We start from the raw sequence: 18,185 nt of genomic DNA on the forward strand, positions 1-18,185 counted from the left end.
TGAAGAAGGTGGAAGAACTCGTCCCTCATTAAGGGCCTTAAATATGATCTCACGAAAGCCAGAACCTTCACAGTAACCGAAGTTACGGTAAACTGCAGTTGGATTTTAGTGGCTCTGCCTGGAACATGGATGCATTTGAGGGTCTCCACAGTGTCCAGCTGTCCTCCTCTCCGCCTGCCTCCGCCTGCAACCCTGGGTATGAAGTACTAGTCTCAGCTGGGTCTGGTGTCCAGGTGTACTCCAACGCTACGTTCTATGGAAAACCCAGTGTTCTGGAGCGTACACAGCGAAGAGATAAATATCACTCCTACCGAGAGGAGACTGAAGAGGAGAGGTGTGAGGTTGGAAGGTAAGAGACCGATAAATCCTTTGATTTGATACTGACAGGTGGAAGTTGGTTCAAGCCTGAAGATATTTTTAGGGTCTTAATTTGTACGACATTAATTCACAGATATTCTGTCTGATAAGGTGTTTGGTCCTTTTTCATAGCATGTGATAGTCAGTCCACTATCACTGTGCCCCTTTAGTTAAACAGCAACAATCAAACCAGAAATATCTAGGCCAATAGCAGGATGTGTCTCCCACCAATAAACTGCACAGTCCATTTGCAGTGTCGTCGTCAATGGACAGTAGAGAGAATATACATTATGATTTGTATCCACTATTCTATATCAACTATATATTCTACTCTATGATTCTACTCTATTCTATGATTCTACTCTATTCTATGATTCTACTCTTTTCTATATCAACTATATATTCTACTCAATGATTCTGATCTATTCTATGATTATACTCTATTCTATGATTATACTCTATTCTATGATTCTATTCTATGATTCTACTCTATTCTATATCAACTATATATTCTATTCAATGATTCTGATCTATTCTATGATTCTACTCTATAATATTGATTCTACACTAGACATGTAGTCTATATAAACTGTATTGTATTGACACTAGACATGTGTAGTCTATATAAACTGTATTGTATTGACACTAGACATGTGTAGTCTATATAAACTGTATTGTATTGACACTAGACATGTGTAGTCTATATAAACTGTATTGTATTGACACTAGACATGTGTAGTCTATATAAACTGTATTGTATTGACACTAGACATGTGTAGTCTATATAAACTGTATTGTATTGACACTAGACATGTGTAGTCTATATAAACTGTATTGTATTGACACTAGACATGTGTAGTCTATATAAACTGTATTGTATTGACACTAGATACTGTATGCTTTTCGTTGAGTTGAATTGCAACACCTCGTGGCTGCAGTGTGAAGTAGGAAGCTATTTGTTCTGTTTCCTTAAACTAGATGGGGGGGTGTCATGATGTGTCATCATGTGACCTATGGACGATGACACAATTCGTTATTTTCTCTATTGGAATGAACATAGATTACAGCGCTTCGCAAACATCGTTGAAAGCGAGTCAAAACGTCAGTAACAAAAAAAAATAACATTCGCTTAACTTTATATCGTTTGATAACTCGATGAAACATTAATTGTAGTTCATAGCGTTGTCGTGAACATTATTTAATAGTAGACTAACATTTTAGCATTGTTTTGAAACTATTTTGCATTTCGTCTTTCTGAATGATATCGACAGCAAGTAAACATTGGACACTAAGAATTTATGGAATTCTTGGGAACAGGGAGTAGATGCCGTCGCGGTCACGGTGGCGGTACGTGGTGAATCATCCAGCCGGGTGGTGAGAGGGTAAGTGCGGGGAGCTGGGAAGGGAAATCCGATGAAATGTTGTGCTGTCAGACTGCCATCATGGCATTAGCGAAAGTTGTGAAAAAAAAAGTTGTGTAGGCTAGTTCAGCCTCACATGCTGGGATGATTCTTAATGACATATTGATGTTTGTAATGTTATTGTTTTTGACAGGGCCAGATAAATGCAAGGGGCTGAAGCCCTGGGGCCCAAGCCCGTAGAGGGCCCTTGAGGCATAGAAACATTTAAATGTTATTATTATTATTTTTTTACTGCAAACACAGGAGGTAATGGTAATCATCAGATGGGGGAGGAGAGCAGGTAGGGAGGCCCATAGTAGCCTGGTGGCCCATGGTAGCCTGGTGGCCCATAGTAGCCTGGTAGCAGCCTGGTGGCCCATAGTAGCCTGGTGGCCCATGGTAGCCTGGTGGCCCATAGTAGCCTGGTGGCCCATAGTAGCCTGGTGGCCCATGGTAGCCTGGTGGCCCATAGTAGCCTGGTGGCCCATAGCAGCCTGGTGGCCCATAGCAGCCTGGTGGCCCATAGCAGCCTGGTGGCCCATAGTAGCCTGGTGGCCCATAGTAGCCTGGTGGCCCATAGTAGCCTGGTAGCAGCCTGGTGGCCCATAGCAGCCTGGTGGTAGCCTGGTGGCCCATAGTAGCCTGGTCGTAGCCTGGTGGCCCTTAGTAGCCTGGTGGTAGCCTGGTGGCCCATAGTAGCCTGGTGGTAGCCTGGTGGCAGCCTGGTGGTAGGGAGGCCCATAGTATCCTGGTGGTAGCCTGATAGTAGCCTGGTGGTAGGGAGGCCCATAGTAGCCTGGTAGCAGCCTGGAGGCCCATAGTAGCCTGGTGGTAGCCTGGTGGCCCATAGTAGCCTGGTGGTAGCCTGGTGGTAGCCTGGTGGCCCATAGTAGCCTGGTGGTAGCCTGGTGGCCCATAGTAGCCTGGTGGTAGCCTGGTGGCCCATAGTAGCCTGGTGGTAGCCTGGTGGCCCATAGCAGCCTGGTGGTAGCCTGGTGGTAGCCTGGTAGCCTGGTGGCCCATGGTAGCCTGGTGGCCCATGGTAGCCTGGTGGTAGACTGGTGGTAGCCTGGTGGCAGCCTGGTGGTAGGGAGGCCCATAGTAGCCTGGTAGTAGCCTGGTGGTAGCCTGGTGGTAGCCTGGTGGTAGCCTGGTGGCCCATAGTAGCCTGGTGGTAGCCTGGTGGCCCATAGTAGCCTGGTGGTAGCCTGGTGGCCCACAGTAGCCTGCTGGTAGCCTGGTGGCCCATAGTAGCCTGGTGGTTAGAGTTTTGGGACAGTAACCGAAAGGTTGCTGGATCGAATCCCGAGCTGACAAAAGTAAAAATCCTGAGCAAGGCAGTTAACCCACTGTTCCCGGGCCCTGAGCAAGGCAGTTAACCCACTGTTCCCGGGCCCTGAGCAAGGCAGTTAACCCACTGTTCCCTGGGCCCTGAGCAAGGCAGTTAACCCACTATTGCCCGGGCCCTGAACAAGGCAGTTAACCCACTATTGTCCGGGCGCCGAAGACGTGGATGTCGATTTAAGGCAGCTCCCCTCACCTCTCTGATTCAGAGGGGTTGGGTTAAATGCAGAAGACACATTTCAGTTGAAGGCATACAGTTGGACAACTGACGAGGTATCTCCCTTTCCTGATGTGGGTAACTGGAGATCCTGCCATGGTTGGGCAACTGATTCAGGGCCTTTTGGGGGCCCGACTCGATATTCGGTTTGCCCCCTCTTGAAGGCCGAGAGAAAGTTAACCTCTTAGAGTCGATTTGTGCACCCACCAACTTACCTTCAATTTGCAAGTGGCTGAAACAATCTCACCGGAGAAAGCATTTGAGCGAGTGAAACAGCACCTGCTGTCTTACTATACGAACCCCATGTATTCTGTGTGGCCAATAAGAGTTTGACATTCTGTACTCTATTTGGCCAGACAGCATCAGATACATGGTCTACACATACTGAGACAGCATCAGATACATGGTCTACACATACTGAGACAGCATCAGATACATGGTCTACACATACTGAGACAGCATCAGATACATGGTCTATACATACTGAGACAGCATCAGATACATGGTCTATACATACTGAGACAGCTTTAGATACATGGTCTACACATACTGAGACAGCATCAGATACATGGTCTACACACACTGAGACAGCATCAGATACATGGTCTACACATACTGAGACAGCATCAGGTACATGGTCTACACATACTGAGACAGCATCAGGTACATGGTCTACACATACTGAGACAGCATCAGATACATGGTCTACACATACTGAGACAGCATCAGATACATGGTCTACACATACTGAGACAGCATCAGATACATGGTCTACACATACTGAGACAGCATCAGATACATGGTCTACACATACTGAGACAGCATCAGATACATGGTCTACACATACTGAGACAGAGAGGTGCTGTTTCACTGTCCAGACAGCATCAGATACATGGTCTATACATACTGAGACAGCATCAGATACATGGTCTACACATACTGAGACAGCATCAGATACATGGTCTATACATACTGAGACAGCATTAGATACATGGTCTACACATACTGAGACAGCATTAGATACATGGTCTACACATACTGAGACAGCATCAGATACATGGTCTACACATACTGAGACAGCATTAGATACATGGTCTATACATACTGAGACAGCATTAGATACATGGTCTACACATACTGAGACAGCATCAGATACATGGTCTACACATACTGAGACAGCATTAGATACATGGTCTATACATACTGAGACAGCATCAGATACATGGTCTACACATACTGAGACAGCATCAGATACATGGTCTATACATACTGAGACAGCATCAGATACATGGTCTATACATACTGAGACAGAGAGGTGCTGTTTCACTGTCCAGACAGCATTAGATACATGGTCTACACATACTGAGACAGCATCAGATACATGGTCTATACATACTGAGACAGCATCAGATACATGGTCTACACATACTGAGACAGCATCAGATACATGGTCTACACACTGAGACAGCATCAGATACATGGTCTATACATACTGAGACAGCATCAGATACATGGTCTACACATACTGAGACAGCATCAGATACATGGTCTACACATACTGAGACAGAGAGGTGCTGTTTCACTGTCCAGACAGCATCAGATACATGGTCTACACATACTGAGACAGCATCAGATACATGGTCTACACATACTGAGACAGCATCAGATACATGGTCTACACATACTGAGACAGCATCAGATACATGGTCTACACATACTGAGACAGCATCAGATACATGGTCTACACATACTGAGACAGCATCAGATACATGGTCTACACATACTGAGACAGCATCAGATACATGGTCTACACATACTGAGACAGCATCAGATACATGGTCTACACATACTGAGACAGCATCAGATACATGGTCTACACATACTGAGACAGCATCAGATACATGGTCTACACATACTGAGACAGCATCAAATACATGGTCTACACACACTGAGACAGCATCAGATACATGGTCTACACATACTGAGACAGCATCAAATACATGGTCTACACATACTGAGACAGCATCAAATACATGGTCTACACATACTGAGACAGAGGGGTGCTGTTTCACTGTACAGACAGCATCAGATACATGGTCTACACATACTGAGACAGCATCAGATACATGGTCTACACATACTGAGACTGCATCAGATACATGGTCTACACACACTGAGACAGCATCAGATACATGGTCTACACACTGAGACAGCATCAGATACATGGTCTACACACTGAGACAGCATCAGATACATGGTCTACACATACTGAGACAGCATCAGATACATGGTCTACACATACTGAGACAGCATTAGATACATGGTCTACACACACTGAGACAGCATCAGATACATGGTCTACACATACTGAGACAGCATCAGATGCATGGTCTACACATACTGAGACAGCATCAGATACATGGTCTACACATACTGAGACAGCATCAGATACATGGTCTATACATACTGAGACAGAGAGGTGCTGTCCAGACAGCATCAGATACATGGTCTATACATACTGAGACAGCATCAGATACATGGTCTATACATACTGAGACAGCATCAGATACATGGTCTACACACACTGAGACAGCATCAGATACATGGTCTACACATACTGAGACAGCATCAGATGCATGGTCTACACATACTGAGACAGCATCAGATACATGGTCTACACATACTGAGACAGCATCAGATACATGGTCTACATACTGAGACAGAGAGGTGCTGTCCAGACAGCATCAGATACATGGTCTATACATACTGAGACAGCATCAGATACATGGTCTATACATACTGAGACAGCATCAGATACATGGTCTACACATACTGAGACAGCATCAGATACATGGTCTACACATACTGAGACAGCATTAGATACATGGTACACACTAGATACATGGTACACATTAGATACACACCCTGTGTTTCCCTCGCTCGGCTGCTGTATAGTCTGCTCTACAGTCGAGGTTTCTAACTATATATTAGGCCTAACTATAAACAAATGTAACTATGTTATTTAAATATCAGGTATTTTAATGTTTTGTAAAGGTTGGTAGACCTGGAGCCCGGTCCGAGCCCCGGGTGGACGGCGCTGGGCCGGCTGACCCAGGTTTCACCAGGCCCAGGAGGAAGCTGTTACCCAGGCCCGGAGCCGGGCAGGGAGGGCAGCAGGCTGGAGGTGCTACCCAGCTGGAGGTTGCCCTGGGCGGGGAGCATGAGGACAACGTGTCCCGCCTCCGGAGCTCTTCCTGGAGATCAGAGAGAAGGATCAGAGATCCCTACGGGAACAACTGGATGCTGCACAGAAGGTGGGGACACACACACACCCTGATCTCACACACACACACCCTGATCACACACACACACCCTGATCACACACACACACACACACACACACACACACACACACACACACACACACACACACACACACACACACACACACACACACACACACCCTGATCTCTCTCACACACACACACCCTGATCACACACGCACGCACGCACGCACACACACACACACACACCCTGATCTCACACACCCTGATCTCACACACACCCTGATCTCTCACACACCCTGATCTCACACACACACACACACCCTGATCTCTCTCACACACACACACACACCCTGATCTCACACACACACACACACACACCCTGATCTCTCACACACCCTGATCTCACACACACACCCTGATCTCTCACACACCCTGATCTCACACACACACACACACACACACACACACACACACACCCTGATCTCACACACACACACCCTGATCTCACACACACACCCTGATCTCTCTCACACACACCCTGATCTCTCACACCCTGATCTCTCACACACACACCCTGATCTCTCTCACACACACACACACACACACACACACACACACACACACACACACACACACACACACACCCTGATCTCTCTCACACACACACCCTGATCTCTCTCACACACACACCCTGATCTCTCTCACACACACCCACACACACCCTGATCTCTCTCACACACCACCCTGATCTCTCTCACACACACACCCTGATCTCTCTCTCACACACACACACCCTGATCTCTCACACACACACACCCTGATCTCGCTCACACACACCCTGATCTCTCTCACACACACACACCCTGATCTCTCTCACACACACACACCCTGATCTCTCACACACACACACCCTGATCTCACACACACACACACACACACACACACACACCCTGATCTCACACACACACACACACACCCTGATCTCACACACACACACACACACACACACACACACACACACACACACACACACACACACACACACACACACACACACACACACACTCACACACACCCTGATCTCTCACACACACACACCCTGATCTCTCTCACACACACACACACACACACCCACACACACACACCCTGATCTCTCACACACACACACACCCTAATCTCACACACACACACCCTGATCTCACACACACACACCCTGATCTCACACACACACACACACCCTGATCTCACACACACACACACACACCCTGATCTCACACACACACACACACCCTGATCTCACACACACACACACACACACACTGATCTCACACACACACACACACACACCCTGATCTCTCTCACACACACACCCTGATCTCACACACACCCTGATCTCTCTCACACACACACCCTGATCTCTCACACACACACCCTGACACACACACACACCCTGATCTCTCACACACACACACCCTGATCTCTCACACACACACACCCTGATCTCTCACACACACACCCTGATCTCTCACACACACACACACACACACACCCTGATCTCTCACACACACACACACCTGATCTCTCACACACACACACACACACACACACACACACCCTGATCTCTCACACACACACACACACACACACACCCTGATCTCACACACACACACACACACCCTGATCTCTCTCTCACACACACACACACACACACACACACACACACACACACACACACACACACACACACACACACACACACACACACACACACACAGATCACACACACACAGATCTCACACACACACACCCTGATCTCACACACACACACCCTGATCTCACACACACCCTGATCTCACACACATTCTGATCTCTCACACACACACACACACACCCTGATCTCACGCACACACACACACACACACACACCCTGATCACACACACACACACCCTGATCACACACACACACACACACACACACACACACACACACACACACACACACACACACACACACACACACACATACACACACACACCCTGATCTCACACACACACACACACACACACACACACACACACACACACACACACACCCTGATCTCTCACACACACACACACACACCCTGATCTCACACACACACCCTGATCTCTTCTCCTCTCCTCCACCTCGCCCCCTCCTCCACCTCGCCCCCTCCTCCACCTCGCCCCCTCCTCCACCTCGCCCCTCTCCTCCACCTCGCCCCTCTCCCAGGAGCTGAAGCTGAAGGATAAGGAGTGTGAGCGTCTGTCACAGGTCAGAGATCAGCTGGAGCAGGAGCTGGAAGAGCTCACTGCCAGTCTATTTGAGGTCAGTCTTGGTCTAGATTAGATCTAGTCTAGGTTAGTACTCCCTGGAGCCTGGGATCGAGGCTCGTCTGACGGGAGGCAGGAATGAGTCCTACAGCCTGCAACACACCGATCTGGTATCAGTACATCTTGACATTGAGAAAGTGTGGCCCCTGCATGTTTGTTGTAACACACGGTTGTCTTCCTGTCCTCCAGGAAGCTCACAAGATGGTGCGGAAGCCAACGTGAAACAAGCCGCAGCAGAGAAGCAGCTGAAGGAGGCTCAGGGCAAGGTTAGTCTGTGATCCCTCCGGGAATTGAACCCACAACCATGCCGAGCTCTAACCAATAGAGCCACACAGTCCTACCTGTACCTGATTAATGCAGGAAAACCTATAAGAATCTGGGGTTGATGAAAACATTTGGCGTGAATGAGCCCGGCAGCCCGAAGAGTTGCTGGTATCAATATCCACTGCTTTTGTGCCCTTGAACAAGGCACTTTTACCCATAACCTGCTCCAGGGACGCTGCGCTACGTCTGACCCTGTGGTGTTCTCCTGCTATCGTGTGTGTCGGTTTGGGTACACCCATAACCACACCCCGTGTTCTGTCTCTTCCCAGATTGATGTCCTTCAGGCGGAGGTGTCAGCCCTGAAGACCATGGTCCTAACCTCCACCCCGTCTTCCCCCAATCGCCAGGCCCACCCTCAGCTCCTCTCCCCGGGCACCAGGTCCAAGGGGGCCAGCCCCCGCCATGGAGGAGGACACACGCGCAACAAGAGCGCCAGCTGGGCCTTGCCATTGGCCCCTGGTGGGAACTTAGACTCGCACTACCTGCAGCCAGTCAGAGAGGACAAAGAGGTCAGCTGCTTTCAGACTACGTCCGTGTCCCAAATACCCAGAATTTGCGTTCGAAACAGTTAGATTTTTGGGTAATGCGAAAACACATGTGACTTCTGCTATCGGAACACGAAGATCACGAGATATAAAGCCTGGTCTAGAAGCACAAATGTTGCATTGTGGTCTGATTGTGTACTGATCTGGTGGCATTAATGCGGATGAATCCTTAGTCTGACGCCATTCAGGCTACCGAAAGCAGGTACATTAGCAGGTACAGTGGGCTACATCATTAGCAGGTACAGGGCAACATCATTAGCAGGTACAGTGGGCAACATCATTAGCAGGTACAGTGGGCAACATCATTAGCAGGTACAGTGGGCAACATCATTAGCAGGTACAGTGGGCAACATCATTAGCGGGTACAGTGGGCAACATCATTAGCGGGTACAGTGGGCAACATCATTAGCAGGTACAGTGGGCAACATCATTAGCAGGTACAGTGGGCAACATCATTAGCGGGTACAGTGGGCACATCATTAGCAGGTACAGTGGGCAACATCATTAGCAGGTACAGTGGGCAACATCATTAGAAGGTACAGTGGGCAACATCATTAGCAGGTACAGTGGGCAACATCATTAGCAGGTACAGTGGGCAACATCATTAGCGGGGACAGTGGGCAACATCATTAGCAGGTACAGTGGGCAACATCATTAGCGGGTACAGTGGGCAACATCATTAGCGGGTACAGTGGGCAACATCATTAGCGGGTACAGTGGGCAACATCATTAGCAGGTACAGTGGGCAACATCATTAGCAGGTACAGTGGGCAACATCATTAGCATGGGTACAGTGGGCAACATCATTAGCGGGTACAGTGGGCAACATGTTAAAGCAGGTACAGTGGGCAACATCATTAGCAGGTACAGTGGGCAACATCATTAGCAGGTACAGTGGGCAGCATCATTAGCAGGTACAGTGGGCAACATCATTAGCAGGTACAGTGGGCAACATCATTAGCAGGTACAGTGGGCAACATCATTAGCGGGTACAGTGGGCAAACATCATTAGCGGGTACAGTGGGCAACATCATTAGCGGGGTACAGTGGGCAACATCATTAGCGGTACAGTGGGCAACATCATTAGCGGGTACAGTGGGCAAACATCATTAGCGGGTACAGTGGGCAACATCATTAGCGGTACAGTGGGCAAACATCATTAGCGGGTACAGTGGGCAACATCATTACAGGTACAGTGGGCAACATCATTAGAAGGTACAGTGGGCATCATTAGCAGGTACAGTGGGCAACATCATTAGCAGGTACAGTGGGCAAACATCATTAGAAGGTACAGTGGGCAACATCATTAGCGGGTACAGTGGGCAACATCATTAGCAGGTACAGTGGGCAACATCATTAGCGGGTACAGTGGGCAACATCATTAGCGGGTACAGTGGGCAACATCATTAGCGGGTACAGTGGGCAACATCATTAGCGGGTACAGTGGGCAACATCATTAGCAGGTACAGTGGGGCAACATCATTAGCAGGTACAGTGGGCAACATCATTAGCGGGTACAGTGGGCAACATCATTAGTGGGTGCAGTGGGCAACATCATTAGCGGGTACAGTGGGCAACATCATTAGCAGGTACAGTGGGCAACATCATTAGCAGGTACAGTGGGCAACATCATTAGCAGGTACAGTGGGCAACATCATTAGCAGGTACAGTGGGCAACATCATTAGCAGGTACAGTGGGCAACATCATTAGCAGGTACAGTGGGCAACATCATTGCAGGTACAGTGGGCAACATCATTAGCGGGTACAGTGGGCAACATCATTAGCGGGTACAGTGGGCAACATCATTAGCGGGTACAGTGGGCAACATCATTAGCAGGTACAGTGGGCAACATCATTAGCAGGTACAGTGGGCAACATCATTAGCACTTTGGAAGCGAGAGGAAATACGTTGCAAGCGTGTTGTAAGGAACATGTTTGCTGGCCTCATAAATGCTAACCAGCTAGCTAATATTTAGAAAATAAATGTGGATTTGGTTAGAGTTATGGTAACCTGTTTGCAATCCCTTTAGCTTTGCTTGCTGGCTAGCTACAGAGGTTAGCTAGCTAGTTAGCTACAGAGGTTAGCTGGCTAGTTAGCTACAGAGGTTAGCTGGCTAGTTAGCTTCTGAAGGTTAGCTGGCTAGTTAGCTACAGAGGTTAGCTGGCTAGTTAGCTACAGAGGTTAGCTGGCTAGTTAGCTACAGTGGTTAGCTACAGAGGTTAGCTGGCTAGTTAGCTACAGTAGTTTGCTGGCTAGTTAGCTACAGTAGTTTGCTGGCTAGTTAGCTACAGTAGTTTGCTGGCTAGTTAGCGCAGTAGTTGCTGGCTAGTTAGCTACAGCAGTTAGCCACAAAGGTTAGCTGGCTAGTTAATTTGTAGCTAACTACTGTAGATAACCTTTGGGGCTAACTACTGTAGCCCAGTAGTTAGCTACAAATCCTAGCTGGCTAGTTAGCTACAGTAGTTAGCTACAAAGGTTAGCCAGTAGTTAGTACCCCTGCAGCAATTTTCCAACATCTAGTGGAAAGCCTTCCCAGAAGAGTGGAGGCTGTTATAGCAGCAATGTTCCAACATCTAGTGGAAAGCCTTCCCAGAAGAGTGGAGGCTGTTATAGCAGCAATGTTCCATCATCTAGTGGAAAGCCTCCCAGAAGAGTGGAGGCTGTTATAGCAGCAATGTTCCTACATCTAGTGGAAAGCCTTCCCAGAAGAGTGGAGGCTGTTATAGCAGCAATGTTCCTACATCTAGTGGAAAGCCTTCCCAGAAGAGTGGAGGCTGTTATAGCAGCAATGTTCCCATCTAGTGGAAAGCCTTCCCAGAAGAGTGGAGGCTGTTATAGCAGCAATGTTCCAACATCTAGTGGAAAAGCCTTCCCAGAAGAGTGGAGGCTGTTATAGCAGCAGTGTTCCAACATCTAGTGGAAAGCCTTCCCCAGAAGAGTGGAGGCTGTTATAGCAGCAATGTTCAACATCTAGTGGAAAGCCTTCCCAGAAGAGTGGAGGCTGTTATAGCAGCAATGTTCCAACATCTAGTGGAAAGCCTTCCCAGCAGAGTGGAGGCTGTTATAGCAGCAATGTACCAACATCTAGTGGAAAGCCTTCCCAGCAGAGTGGAGGCTGTTATAGCAGCAATGTTCCTACATCTAGTGGAAAGCCTTCCCAGCAGAGTGGAGGCTGTTATAGCAGCAATGTTCCTCATCTAGTGGAAAGCCTTCCCCAGAAGAGTGGAGTCCGTTATAGCAGCAATGTTCCTACATCTAGTGGAAAGCCTTCCCAGAAGAGTGGAGGCTGTTATAGCAGCAATGTTCCATCATCTAGTGGAAAGCCTTCCCAGAAGAGTGGGAGGCTGTTATAGCAGCAATGTTCCAACATCTAGTGGAAAGCCTTCCCAGAAGAGTGGAGGCTGTTATAGCAGCAATGTTCAACATCTAGTGGAAAGCCTTCCCAGCAGAGTGGAGGCTGTTATAGCAGCAGTGTTCCAACATCTAGTGGAAAGCCTTCCAGAAGAGTGGGAGGCTGTTATAGCAGCAATGTTCCAAACATCAATCAGTGGGAAAGCCTTCCCAGAAGAGTGGAGGCTGTTATAGCAGCAATGTTCCAACATCTAGTGGAAAGCCTTCCCAGAAGAGTGGAGGCTGTTATAGCAGCAATGTTCCTACATCTAGTGGAAAGCCTTCCCAGAAGAGTGGAGGCTGTTATATCAGCAATGTTCCAACATCTAGTGGAAAGCCTTCCCAGAATAGTGGAGGCTGTTATAGCAGCAATGTTCCATCATCTAGTGGAAAGCCTTCCCAGAAGAGTGGAGGCTCTTATAGCAGCAATGTTCCATCATCTAGTGGAAAGCCTTCCCAGAAGAGTGGAGGCTGTTATAGCAGCAATGTTCCAACATCTAGTGGAAAGCCTTCCCAGAAGAGTGGAGGCTGTTATAGCAGCAATGTTCCAACATCTGAGGAAAGCCTTCCCAGAAGAGTGGAGGCTGTTATAGCAGCAATGTTCCAACATCTAGTGGAAAGCCTTCCCAGCAGAGTGGAGGCTGTTATAGCAGCAGTGTTCAACATCTAGTGGAAAGCCTTCCCAGAAGAGTGGAGGCTGTTATAGCAGCAATGTTCCAACATCTAGTGGAAACCCTTCCCAGCAGAGTGGAGGCTGATATAGCAATGTTCCAACATCTAGTGGAAACCCTTCCCAGAAGAGTGGAGGCTGTTATAGCAGTGTTCCAACATCTAGTGGAAAGCCTTCCCAGAAGAGTGGGAGGCTGTTATAGCAGCAATGTTCCAACATCTAGTGGAAAGTCTTCTCCCAGAAGAGTGGAGGCTGTTATAGCAGCAATGTTCCTACATCTAGTGGAAAGCCTTTCCCAGAAGAGTGGAGGCTGTTATAGCAGCAATGTTCCAACATCTAGTGGAAAGCCTTCCCAGCAGAGTGGGAGGCTGTTATAGCAGCGAAGGGGGACCAACTCCATATTAACTGACCATGATTTTGGATCGAGAATTTGGACGAGCAGGTGTCCACATACTTTTGGTCATTCAGTGTATTTGTATTGGTAGTGTACAGTATGTCGTTTTTATTAATTAGTGGGCAAGACAGATTTCAGACACGGCCATACTGTTGTGATGTGCGTACTTATGTACTTTAGATTATGGCGCACTCACTTTTCAATCTAATCGTGGGTCTGTCTGGTTGAACTTTTCAATCAATCGACCTACTGTGACCACTAACAGCGATCTACAGAAATGCGCAACAATTCAATGCTTGTTTCTGCACTAACTACTCTACTGCTTCCCACTATAACACTTGTGAATGTATATCTCTCCTCCCTTCCTGTATCCTTTCATCACTCTCTCCATTTCTCTCCTCCCTTCCTGTATCCTTTCATCACTCTCTCCATTTCTCTCCTCCCTTCCTGCATCCTTTCATCACTCTCTCCATTCTCTCCTCCCTTCCTGTATCCTTTCATCACTCTCTCCATTTCTCTCCTCCCTTCCTGCATCATTTAATCACTCTCTCCATTTCTCTCCTCCCTTCCTGTATCCTTTCATCACTCTCTCCATTTCTCTCCTCCCTTCCTGCATCATTTAATCACTCTCTCCATTTCTCTCCTCCCTTCCTGTATCCTTTCATCACTCTCTCCATTTCTCTCCTCCCTTCCTGTATCCTTTCATCACTCTCTCCATTTCTCTCCTCCCTTCCTGTATCCTTTCATCACTCTCTCCATTTCTCTCCTCCCTTCCTGCATCGTTTCATCACTCTCTCCATTTCTCCTCCCTTCCTGTATCCTTTCATCCACTCTCTCCATTTCTCTCCTCCCTTCCTGTATCCTTTCATCACTCTCTCCATTTCTCTCCTCCCTTCCTGTATCCTTTCATCACTCTCTCCATTTCTCTCCTCCCTTCCTGTATCCTTTCATCACTCTCTCCATTTCTCTCCTCCCTTCCTGTATCCTTTCATCACTCTCTCCATTTCTCTCCTCCCTTCCTGTATCCTTTCATCACTCTCCATTTCTCTCCTCCCTTCCTGTATCCTTTCATCACTCTCTCCATTTCTCTCCTCCCTTCCTGCATCCTTTCATCACTCTCTCCATTTCTCTCCTCCCTCTGGTGGGTTTACCTTTCTCTTTTTATCCTCCTCTCCCTATCATCTCCCTGTCCCCATATCATCCTCTTCCTCTCCCCATATCATCCTCTCCCTGTCCCCATATCATCCTCTTCCTCTTCCTCTCCCTGTCCCCATATCATCCTCTTCCTCTCCCCTGTCCCCATATCATCCTCTTCCTCTTCCTCTCCCCTGTCCCCATATCATCCTCTTCCTCTTCCCATATCATCCTCTTCCTCTCCCTATATCATCCTCTTCCTCTCCCCATATCATCCTCTTCCTCTTCCTCTCCCCATATCATCCTCTTCCTCACCCCTGTCCCCATCATCCTCTTCTCGTTCCCTCCATCCTCCCTCTCTCTCTCCTTCCTCCATCCTCCTCTCTCTCTCCTTCCCTCCATCCTCCCTCTCTCTTCTTCCCTCCACCCACCCCTCCCCTCTCTCTCAACTTCCCTCCACCCACCCTTCCCCTCTCTCTCAACTTCCCTACACCCACCTTCCCCTCTCTCTCTCCTTCCCTCTACCCACCCTTCCCTCTCTCTCTCCTTCCCTCTACCCACCCTTCCCTCTCTCTCTCCTTCCCCTCTACCCACCCTTCCTCTCTCTCTCCTTCCCTCTACCCACCCTTCCCTCTCTCTCTCCTTCCCTCTACCCACCCCTCTCTCTCCTTCCCTCCACCCCTCCCTCTCTCTCTCTCTCTCTCTCTCTCTCTCTCTCTCTCTCTCTCTCCACCCTCCTCTCTCTCTTCTCTCTCTCCACCCTCTCTCTCTCTCTCTCTCTCTCTCCACCCTCCTCTCTCTCTCTCTCTCTCCACCCTCCTCTCTCTCTCTCTCTCTCCCACCCTCCTCTCTCTCTCTCTTCTCTCTCTCCTTCCCTCCACCCCTCCTCTCTCCATCCTCCATCCTCCTCTCTCTCAGCCTACGGTTCCTGCACTACTCTCTCTGATTTTGTGTCTGGTTCCGGGCCACTCAATCTCTGTGACCTATGAACCCTACTGGGCAGAGAAGGGGGGAGGGGGCCACACTCTCTCAGCCGACAGGTAACCACACCCCTCTGGTTCCTCTTAAGATTTCTTCCTTCTAGGGACTTTTTTCCTTGCCACTGTGTTTCTGCTTGCTCTTTGAGGTTCTAGGACGGGGGTAGCCTTGGCTTCCCTCACGTTGTTCTCCAGAGCCAGACTTCATATTGGTAAAGTAGGTTTGAGTGAAGTACTGATTGCCATCTTCTGCTGACTGATTGGCGTGAGTAGACGTTGATAAAACAAATCTACCAACCCTTCCATCCCTCTTCAGAAACTATGATAGCATTGCTTGTGTACTATATTTTGAAAATGGATACCTCAGACAAAAAAACAAAAAACATTTTGTTCTATAATTTGGTTGAAATGACTCTACCCTGTGTTGGTACCACTGGAAGATTATTGCCTTCCGGTTTCAAATCTCCTCTGTTTGAACGTGCCAACGCTTTCATGCTCCACCTTCTGTTGGCCTCTTTTTCTACAGGCTTTCATACCGAAGGTGAGGGTGAACTGGAAGAGACCAAGGGATGGGTTACTGGAAAACAAAATTATATAAAAAGGGCTTCATTACAGGGCCTACACAGGGGCCATGGACAGGCTGGGAAGCTTAGCCATTGACAGGCTGGGAAGCTTAGCCATTGACAGGCTGTGCTTAGTCATTGACAGGCTGGGAAGCTTAGTCATTGACAGGCTGGGAAGCTTAGTCATTGACAGGCTGGGAGCTTAGTCATTGACAGGCTGGGAAGCTTAGTCATTGACAGGCTGGGAAGCTTAGTCATTGACAGGCTGGGAAGCTTAGTCATTGACAGGCTGGGAAGCTTAGCCATTGACAGGCTGGGAAGCTTAGCCATTGACTGGGGCTGCCATGGACAGACTGGGAACTTAGCCATTGGGAAGCTTAGCCATTGCATTTTACAGGTTGGGAAGCTTAGCCATTGACAGGCTGGGAAGTTTAGCCATTGACAGGCTGGGAAACTTAGCCATTGGGAAGCTTAGCCATGGACAGACTGGGAAACTTAGCCATTGACAGGCTGGGAAGCTTAGCCATTGACAGGCTGGGAAGCTTAGCCATTGCCATTGCATTGACAGGCTGGGAAGCTTAGCCATTGACAGGCTGAGGCTTAGCCATGCATGGGGAGCTTAGCCATTGACAGGCTGGGAAGCTTAGCCATTGACAGGCTGGGAAGCTTAGCCATTGACAGGCTGGGAAGCTTAGTCATTGACAGGCTGGGAAGCTTAGTCATTGACAGGCTGGGAAGCTTAGCCATTGACAGGCTGGGAAGCTTAGTCATTGACAGGCTGGGAAGCTTAGCCATTGACAGGCTGGGAAGCTTAGTCATTGACAGGCTGGGAAGCTTAGCCATTGACAGGCTGGGAAGCTTAGCCATTGACAGGCTGGGAAGCTTAGCCATTGACAGGCTGGAAGCTTAGCCATTGACAGGCTGGGAAGCTTAGCCATTGACAGGCTGGGAAGCTTAGCCATTGACAGGCTGGGAAGCTTAGCCATGGACAGGCTGGGAAGCTGTGGATATGCCGCAATTTCTATAGTTGTTATTCATTCCCTACTTTACTGTGTGATCAGTGTCTAGTGGTTGATATGTCAGTTTTATTCAGTCTGACTGAGTAGGTTTAGATCACATTATTATCCCAGCAGGGGGGAATTAATTTGTTCATGTGCTGACAAAGCACAGCTGAATAATACACAATACAATTCATATGTGAGTGAATGTCTACCTTTCCTCTACTGAGT

The 18,185-nt window shown here is 48.3% G+C and overlaps 1 long non-coding RNA gene and 1 pseudogene across 2 annotated transcripts; both read left to right on the plus strand.

Annotated features, from left to right (window-relative positions):
* The first annotated feature begins 6,501 nt into the window (after nucleotides 1-6,501).
* The window catches only part of LOC127919909 (guanine nucleotide exchange factor for Rab-3A-like), a 28,904-nt pseudogene continuing 17,220 nt past the window's right edge, over nucleotides 6,502-18,185 (plus strand).
* LOC127919905 (uncharacterized) lies at nucleotides 10,009-11,845 on the plus strand. Of its 2 annotated transcripts, XR_008104411.1 has the most exons (4): nucleotides 10,009-10,040; nucleotides 10,089-10,263; nucleotides 11,416-11,515; nucleotides 11,565-11,845. It is a non-coding gene; the product is annotated as an uncharacterized LOC127919905 (long non-coding RNA). The 2 variants fall into 2 exon arrangements; XR_008104410.1 differs by lacking the exon at nucleotides 10,009-10,040 and having other exon boundaries at nucleotides 10,077-10,263.

This window comes from Oncorhynchus keta, unplaced genomic scaffold, assembly GCF_023373465.1.
Source record: "Oncorhynchus keta strain PuntledgeMale-10-30-2019 unplaced genomic scaffold, Oket_V2 Un_contig_17847_pilon_pilon, whole genome shotgun sequence".
Classification (NCBI taxonomy): Eukaryota; Metazoa; Chordata; class Actinopteri; order Salmoniformes; family Salmonidae; genus Oncorhynchus; species Oncorhynchus keta.